Raw genomic sequence first — 8,394 nt, 5'->3', positions numbered from 1 at the left:
CAGGGACCCGAGCAGGAAGGCAGTTCAAGTGGGAGCGTTACGGGGTTTCAGCCGGGCGTTGCGGGGCACCGTGGTGAACCCCTGGGCCTGCGAAGGATCCCTCTGGCACCATTGCAGGACTCCGAAACCTAGCTTAATTATTATTTACTTATTGGTAAGATAGGATGAATGGCCAGCAAGATGGCCTGAGTGGAGCAACTCTGGGGGTGCTCCCAGAATGCCTCACTTCAGGGGTTTTTCTACCCTTTACAGCAGTGAGGGCTTGAGGTTGGGCCAGGCGTGGGCATGACTAGAGTGGTCGGCACTCAGGTATTCGGTGGGGCGTGGGGTCTGCTTAGGGAACAGCCGGATGGTGTCAGGGTGGAGCCTGGAGGTGCCTCTCTTTGTCCACCTCAACCTAAAGAACGATCCAAAGATGACAGCGATCTCGGGGAACTATAGACGCCGTCAGCTGTTCTTGGCTTGGAGCAGAGATTCCTAAAGGGGTGCCCCCGCCCCCTGGTGGGTGCTGCAGGGATCCGGGAGGCGGTGATGGCTGCAGGTGCATCGATCTTTCCCATTAATTGCTATTAAAATTAAAAAAAAAACAACGAACTTCCAGGGTGCCGAGTGATACTTTTTCTGGAAAGGGGGCGGGAGGCCAAGAACGTTTGGGAACTGCCGCCTTAGAGCGACAAGGACAGGCAGGAGCAGGGACTTCCCTGTCCCGAGCGGGCCTGAGTGAAGGAGTGCGGGTCCATGGCATCTCCCTTCCGTGCCCAGGTTCGCCTTGGTTCTGGACCAAAATACTTGGAAGGCGCGGCCCCAGGGGGCAGAGTCAACCCCAAATGTAGGCATTCCTGGTTGCCTCAAAGCCTTGCCGGTGGATGAATGGAGCCGGCAGGCCCGTCCCTCCTGGGCTGGCTCCTGTGGCGGGAACGTGAGCCTCAGTGCTGTCACCTCAGCCGGAATCTTTCCCTCCTTGTCCTCTTTGACAGATGGCGGTGCCTAAGCTGGGATTCTCTTCCTCTGAGCCTTTTCGGTTGGAGGAGGAGCTGAGGAAGGGGCTTCCTATTGGCTTGGCAGACACCCTGCCCAGGAGCTCGGCCTGCCCCGAGCATCCCCGATGGGGCTCGGCCGGCTCGCTGGCCTTTGGCCTGGGAGTAGCAACAGATGCTCTTTATAGACTCTCAAGCCGTCCTTTGGCGGACTGTAGGCCATTTGGGGGCTTCAGAGAGCATCATGGGAAATCTCCGGGTAACTCCATGTAGCAATCCAGGTATACGTTAATTGTGATATTCCTTTAAGAGTGCTCAGAAATGGCTCTCGTATTGCTTATGAGTGAATTCTGTAACCTTGAGCTGAATGAAACCTCACCCTGGCCAAACTCGGAGCCCTTCCCAAGGCTGCACTCCGGAAGGCTGGTCGGCTCGCTCAGGCTCCGCACTTTACCAAAAAACAAGCAGTTCGGATCAAGGCCTCCGGCCACGGCCACGCGGATTCCTGATCGAGATGTTTGCTTTAGGCTCCAACATCAGACCACGTGTGCGGTTGTAACCCCAAGAAAAGGAGCTCTAGGACAGTTGAGGAAGAAGCTCTCGAGCAACCAGAGCTCACTCGCTGTCTGTCTACCTTATGCCAAGACTTTCTGTGTGTGTGTGTGTGTGTGTGTGTGTGTGTGTGTGTGTGTGTGTGTGTGAGTGTGTGTGTGTGTGTGTGTGTGTGTGTTCTCTCTCCACTAGTCCTTAACCTGCTACCCATTTTCCCTCAGTCCCTGGTTCCCCTTTCTGAGCGTCCAACCCACGAGGAATCTTCGTGGAGTCGGTGGACGGTTTCACTCCAGATGGAAATAAAGGGCCTCAATCCCATCAGAACCCTCGCTTTTCTGTTCTTTCCTTGTGGGCAGCTGGGTGACCCTGGGTAAGTCACTGCAATCTGTTTGCCTCAGTTTCCACATGTATAAAGCAGAGATCATAATGGCCCCCACCTCCCAGAGTTGTCCACACCCTAGAAATGTTCCCTGTGCGCGCATTAGGCGGCTTTTTCTCTATTCTGTCGGTGAATTCCTTTGCCTCTTCCTTGCTCCTGGGGGTTGCCAGCGGAGGGGAAGCGCTTTGGCCCCTTGGCCTTTGTGATTTTCTCCCAGGATCCCTCTACAGAGCTTGGCTTTTCCCCTCTACACGCCTCCTCCTCGTGGGCCTCAAATGAGGGGGGATCCTTTGTTCCTCAGGTGGCTTCCGGCTGTTTGCTGGGTCCTGGGAGGCCCGAGAGCACTTTGATTTGGAGAAGACTTGGGGGGAGCCTTCCTGGGCCATGTGGGCCCCCGGAGGGGGAGGGTGTCCGCACTGCTCTTCTGGGCTTTTTCCCTTTCGGGAGCTGCTCATTTGCCCCCTGCAAAGATCCCCATCTGCAGCCCTGCCAGTAAGGATGGGCGCAGGCTCCGAGAGTCCCCCCCCCCCCCAGGAGGCCCATGACTTGCCCAAAAGGGAGTAAAGGGGAGCCTCCCCTGCTCTGGAAGGCCAGCCTGGGGTGGGCAGCTGGCTCGGCTGGTTTTCTAGAAGGCTGCCTTGCACCATGGCCGAGGGGAGGCCGGCTCTCCTCTGGAGATGCCTTCGACCAGGGGCCACATCTCTGGGCCGCTCCTGCCTCTCCAAGCCCGGCGGGCCCTGCAAGAGGAGGGGGAGGCCTCGGGCTGCTCGGTGCTTCTCCTCCTCCACTCTTCCAGCTTCCAGGAAGGAGAGGCCGAGGCCGGGCGGCCGGGCGCTGGGTGGCGCTGGGTGGCGCTGGGTGGCGCTGGGGGGCGCTGGGGGGCCCGGCCCTCCCACGGTCCTCCCGACACCTTCTCTGATTTCTGCTTTGCTCCCAGGTGGCCAAATGGCCTCTTTCGGCTGAGCCGCTGGGGGGGGGGGCCTCCCTGCGCCCACCTGGAGCGCGTGCCAGTTAAACTCTAAGGGCAGCACCCAGGCAGACTCGGCCCGGCCCTGGCCCCGACGCCCGGCTTCTCCTCCCGCCAAGCCAAGGAGAGTCTCGAGAAGGGCGGGAGCTGGGGCCGCCTCAACCCTAACCCTAACCCTAACCCTAACCCCCCAGGGCCGGGCTGCAGGCCACACCTGCCTCCAGGCCCAAGGAATCCTGGGAAAAGAAAGGGCTCCTCGCCGGCCTCAGGAATCGGGGTGCTTAGGCGAAGCCCCTGCTCCCCCTGGCGGCGGGGATGAACCGCGAGGCAGCCCGAAAGGAGCTCCGACGCTTTGGGGACTGGGGGGGAGGGGCGGGGTCCTGGGGGGCTGCCGGCGCGGGCAGGCGGGTCCATTCCGGAAAAGGATCAACCCGGAGTCCTAAAGGCCGGCACTGGCTCGCCCTCCAGCCACCTGGACCTCGTGGCGCAACGGTAGCGCGTCTGACTCCAGATCAGAAGGTTGCGTGTTCGAGTCACGTCGAGGTCAGGCTGGGGCTCCGCTTTTGGAACCTTCCGGCCCGGCCCCGCGAGCAGATTTTTGGGACCCCCCCCAGCTTGCTGAGCCTGGGCGGGGCTCTCTCTCCCCCTCCAGCGCCGCCCTCCAGGCCCTCCTTTTGGAGGCCGCAGCAGCCCAAGGCCTGGCTGGGACACAAAATGGAGCAGCGGCCGGAGGAGCTACCAGGGGTGGGGTTCGAACCCACGAGAGCAAACGCTCATTGGATCTTAAGTCCAACGCCTTAACCACTCGGCCACCCTGGTCTCCCGCGAGGGGGCGGCCCTCCGCCTCCTTTCTCTCTAGTGCGCGGGAGCGCCGAGGATGCGGGGGGCGGGGCGGAGGGATGAAAGAAAGGAAGGCGCCGACCCGAGGCCTTACGCGACCCGAGGCCTTACGCGGGGACCCACCGGGCGGGAGCCCTGGGCGAAGAGCCTGCCAGGTCTGCTCCCTCCCCGCGGGGTCCTTCCCCCTTAGCAGCGGGGCTTCGGCGCAGCCTGGATCCCCCCAGGAGCCACCGTTGGCTTTGTTCATCCCATTCTGTCGTTTCCCTTTTACGTGGAAAAACAAGTTCGAACATTCCTTTTCTACGGCGGGAATCCGCGACTCCCGCCCCTCCCCCAGCCCGAAAGCGGCGGCGAGAAGTGAATCCTCTCGGGGCGGGGCGGGGGGGGGGCGGCCTAGATCCGGGTTCTCCGAAGCGGCCCTGCTCGCCACCTCTAGCACCAGGGGCTTCCGCTGCCGCTGCAGAAGAACGCGGTACCCAGGCAGGGATGCTGAGGCCCATGCAGGGACCCAGGACCACCCTGAGGCCACCCCCAGAGGAGGAACCGCGGGACGGGAGGAACCGCCGCCTGGAAACGGGCCTCCAGGAGGGGGAGGGGGCCCGGGAAGATGGGCCGAAGAGCCGAACTCAGCTTCAAGTGCCACTTCTCCGCCTCCGCCAAGAAAGGGGGGGAGGGAGGGCCGCCGGACTCCGGGCACCCAGGGGCCCTCTCCCATCCGAAGGGGCCGCCTCGTCTGGGCACGGCGGTGGGTGCTTCTCTCTGTGGTGGCCTCCCCGGGCCACTGGGGAAAGCCTCGGTCCGGCCTGAGTACGCCGGAGAGCTGGAGAGCCTCCCCCGGGGGAGCCTCATTTTCTGGAATTTTCCAGCCTGGGCCGGGCCGGGCTGGGCGAGCAAAGGGCCGACCAAGGCCCGAATCCACCGGCGGCAGCAGGGCCTCCAGGGTTCTCCCAGAGCCACGCGTGGCCGAGAGCCTCAGTTCACGGCAGCGGCTGCCGCGGTGACAGCCCGCCTGGAGGGGCGAAGGGGCCTCGCAGAGCTCAGAGGCCGGCCTAACGCCAGGCCTCTAGCGCGGGGCCCCAGGCTGCCCCCTGGCAGAAGACACGCTCTGTTCCCTCCCGGGAGGCTGAGCTCAGCTTGCTGTCTCCTTCCTTTCCCTTTAATGAAAACGGGTTGCCGGGGCAACGGAGCTCGAGGAAGCTTCTGGGCTGCTTCGGCAGCCGCGAGGCAAAGGCCGGGAGCGAACCAGCCTCGACCTGGGATGGAATCGCGGAGGCCCATCACGTGTCTTTTTTTAAAAGCTGTTCTGGCAAATGGGAGTGAAGTGACTTGCCCAAGGTCACACAGCTAGGACGTGTCCGAGGCCAGATTTGCACCCTGCTCCTCCCCCCTCCAGGCCTGGCACTCTATCCACTGAGCCACCTAACTGCCCCCAAGAGTGGGCTGTGGGGAAGAAGCAGCCGAGTAGTGAAGTCACTGTGGGAAGGGGGGCAACATTGTTGGACTGAATAGCGAATAGGGTGGGCGCCAGGCAGGAAAGACTCAAGTCCGAATGACTTTTATGGTCCTTTATTGACACTTCCTTCGAGAAAGGAAGAGAAGGGAGAGGCCAGGGCGAGGCCCCACCCAGACCTGCCTAATTAGTCCTCAGCCAGAGGGCCCAGGGGGTGGGGAGGAAGAAAGCCTCTCTCAAGGGGAAAATCCCTTCTGAAAGATCCCGGAAGGACTTGGGCTTTTTCACTCACCCGCGTGGTGGAAATAGGTCTTTTTTTTTTTTTTTTAACCCTCACCTTCCATGTTGGAGCCAATACGGGCAGAAGAGTGGTCAGGGTGGGCAATGGGGTATATAGTGACTTGCCCAGGGTCACACAGCTGGGAAGTGTCTGAGGCCAGATCTGAACCTGGGACTTCCCGTCTCTAGGCCTGGCTCTCCATCCACGGAGCTACCCAGCTGCCCCCTAGAAATAGGTCTTGATTGATGGCACAGGAAGAAACCAGTGGAAATGTGCATTGGCTATTGGGGGAGGGTGAGGGGGGGGAAGAAGAGATCAAGAACACGAATCATGTAACTGTGGGAAAATTTTTTCTAAAAAATAAATAAATAAATAAATAAATAAAAATAAAATGATGTAGAGACAACATTGTCAAAAGGGTGGGAATGGGAGGCATTTCCCAGTGGAGAAATGTGTAAAAGCTCTGAATGGCCAGTTTTCAGACAGAAATCAGCCACGCAGAGGCTCGAACTCCCTCCTGATTAGGGAAGTACAAGCCAAAACAATTGTGAGGCATCATCTCACACCAAGAGGATTGCCAGGAATGACCAATGCTGGAAAATGGGGACACCGAGATACCGTTGGTGGCACTGCGAACTGTCCAAGCGTCCTGAAGAGCAATTTGGATTTAGGCTCCGAGCGTGGTAAAGCTACTCGGGGCCCTTAGAAGCAGCAATAATACCATAGTTGGGGCTGCTAGCCAAGGAGATCAGGAAAAAGGAAAGGAGTCAGTAGGTTCCCCAGCACTGATCGCAGCTCTCTTTGTGGTGGCCGAGGTGTGCCCAGCAACAGGGGACTTGCTAAACACATCGGGATGCGGGATCACGATGGAATGCCGCTGCACTGGGCCACTGAAAGTCAATGATGACTGGCTTACTCGCTGCTTGCAGTGTGAGCAAATGATAATCTCAGCACTCTAAGCTGTCCTCGGAGCAATTTTTCTAGTGAGAATTGAGCCCCAGGCAAGAGTCTGTGTGTGGAAGCAGATGAAGAACGTAGTCCTGGGGTGTTCCCAGAGTTCTCATTGAAAGTATATGTGTTGGGGGGGGGGGCAGCTGGGTCGCTCAGTGGATGGAGAGTCAGGCCTAGAGACGGGAGGTCCCAGGTTCAGATCTGGCCTCAGACACTTCCCAGCTGTGTGACCCTGGGCAAGTCACTTGACCCCCATGGCCCACCCTTACCACTCTTCCACCAAGGAGCCAATACACAGAGGTTAAGGGTTAAAAAAAAAAAAAGAAAGTGCATGTGTCACCATATTAACCTTAAGTGAGTTACCATGCTAAGCCTGGGCGTGGGAGTCTCTTTTCTAGTGTACTTTATAACAAATTAATTTGAGGGGAGAAGCTCCGGAAGCTTGACAGGGTTTGGGGATCTCACTACTTGCTCCAATGATGTTCTACACTGTCCCAGGGTCCAGGATGTCGGTACAGTCCGCTAACTCCACTGGGTCACTCCAAAGCTGCTGATCCAGACCTATTTGTAGTTCCTCAAAATGCAGTCCAAGTGGGGTTTCTTCAGTGAGATCAGGGCACGAGCCCCTGCACCAGTGGCAAACCTCCCAACTGTCCCAGAGTTCAGAAGCGCGGTGTCCTTTCTGGCACAGTCCCCAAACCCTTAGAATGGTCAATTCAATCTTGCATTTTCTAATGTCCTTTTCTCCATTTTACACTTATCTACCTTGACTTCTTCCTTATTACAAGACCAACCAATCCTGGTGGGATTAATGACATTCTGCGCCAAGACAGGAGGCTAGAATTTATTTGGGGCTTTGAGAAAGCAGCTGTTTACAAAGTCGGATGCAGGATTCCCTGGTGCCAGATCCAGACTTCTGCCAAGTACTTCAGTTTGGCTGACATATTGGATCCCCTGTCCCTGAGAGCGTAAGTAAAATCAGACCAGGGAATGGTATTTCTTCTCCTTCTTTTATAGAACGACAATTTTCTGTAGTCCTGGCTGCCAAAGGGTAAGCGCTACACTGTTAGAATTGCTATTACAGGCTTGTGGGACAGAAATCACTTTAATTGGGCCCCAATTCAAGGATCTGTTATGGGCTTATTCGTCCTTAAAAATTTTACACATGAGATTTTGCTTTTTTATGTTTCATCCAGAAGTTCCTCTTTTCTCTTTTGTTTCTTTTTAATGTTTTGGATTTTCCTTGGCTAATTGATTCCTATACCTCAAACTCAGCCATGTATCCCTGGGTGATCTGTGCGTTGGTCAACACCCTCCTCAGGGGGGATTGTCTAATTACTGCAAAATTCTACATTTATAAACATTTTTCTTGTTTGAGAGTAATTTTAGGATAAGAAACTTGCTACCTCCCTGACTCAAGAATGCAAACTGTTTGGAGAAGGTGCCATAAAGAAGCCTGCAGAAACCACGCACTGCACCAAAAGGTCCAGAATGAACTTTGGGACATTGAACTGTGGGTGGTTGAATGCATTTCTTTTGAACGTAGGCTCTTATGCCAGAGGGGAGACGGCCCCCTAACTGGCTTTTTGTCAATGCGCCCAGCAATCACTGGTTTGGTTCTCTTTCTCTTTTATTTCCTCTTATCCCCAAATTACTGTAGTTTCTCCTTAGAAAGTGCAATCTTGTATGTACCTCTAGTTGAAGATCTTTAGAGATGTAAGTTGGTTATGTGTACTCATTCCAGGGGGAAACTAGGCATGTAAATCTGGGAGATTTCTACATGCTTGTTTCCCAATGATATCACGGGGCGGGGGTGGGGGGGAGGAAGCTGTGTAATTCGAATTTGCTCCCCAGGACTCTTTCTCAGCATCCCATTTGCGTATTTACGCTAACATACTAAGGTGGGGAAGATGCACGTTTTGTGTAGCTCCTCCCATGCTCTCTGCTCCCAGGGAAGGTGGTTTTGGAGGTTGGGCGAGTGCCAGGCAGGAGAATTTT

At 56.8% G+C, this 8,394-nt stretch overlaps 2 non-coding genes across 2 annotated transcripts; one reads left to right on the top strand and one right to left on the bottom strand.

The window, feature by feature from the left end:
- The first annotated feature begins 3,350 nt into the window (after positions 1 to 3,350).
- TRNAW-CCA lies at positions 3,351 to 3,422 on the top strand. Its single transcript has one exon. It is a non-coding gene; the product is annotated as a tRNA-Trp (tRNA).
- Positions 3,423 to 3,611: 189 nt separating this feature from the next.
- TRNAL-UAA lies at positions 3,612 to 3,694 on the bottom strand. The gene has a single exon. It is a non-coding gene; the product is annotated as a tRNA-Leu (tRNA).
- Between the last annotated feature and the right edge of the window lie 4,700 nt (positions 3,695 to 8,394).

Source organism: Gracilinanus agilis, chromosome 2 (genome assembly GCF_016433145.1).
Source record: "Gracilinanus agilis isolate LMUSP501 chromosome 2, AgileGrace, whole genome shotgun sequence".
NCBI classification, from domain to species: domain Eukaryota; kingdom Metazoa; phylum Chordata; class Mammalia; order Didelphimorphia; family Didelphidae; genus Gracilinanus; species Gracilinanus agilis.
This window is presented reverse-complemented; position numbering and strand designations above follow the sequence as displayed.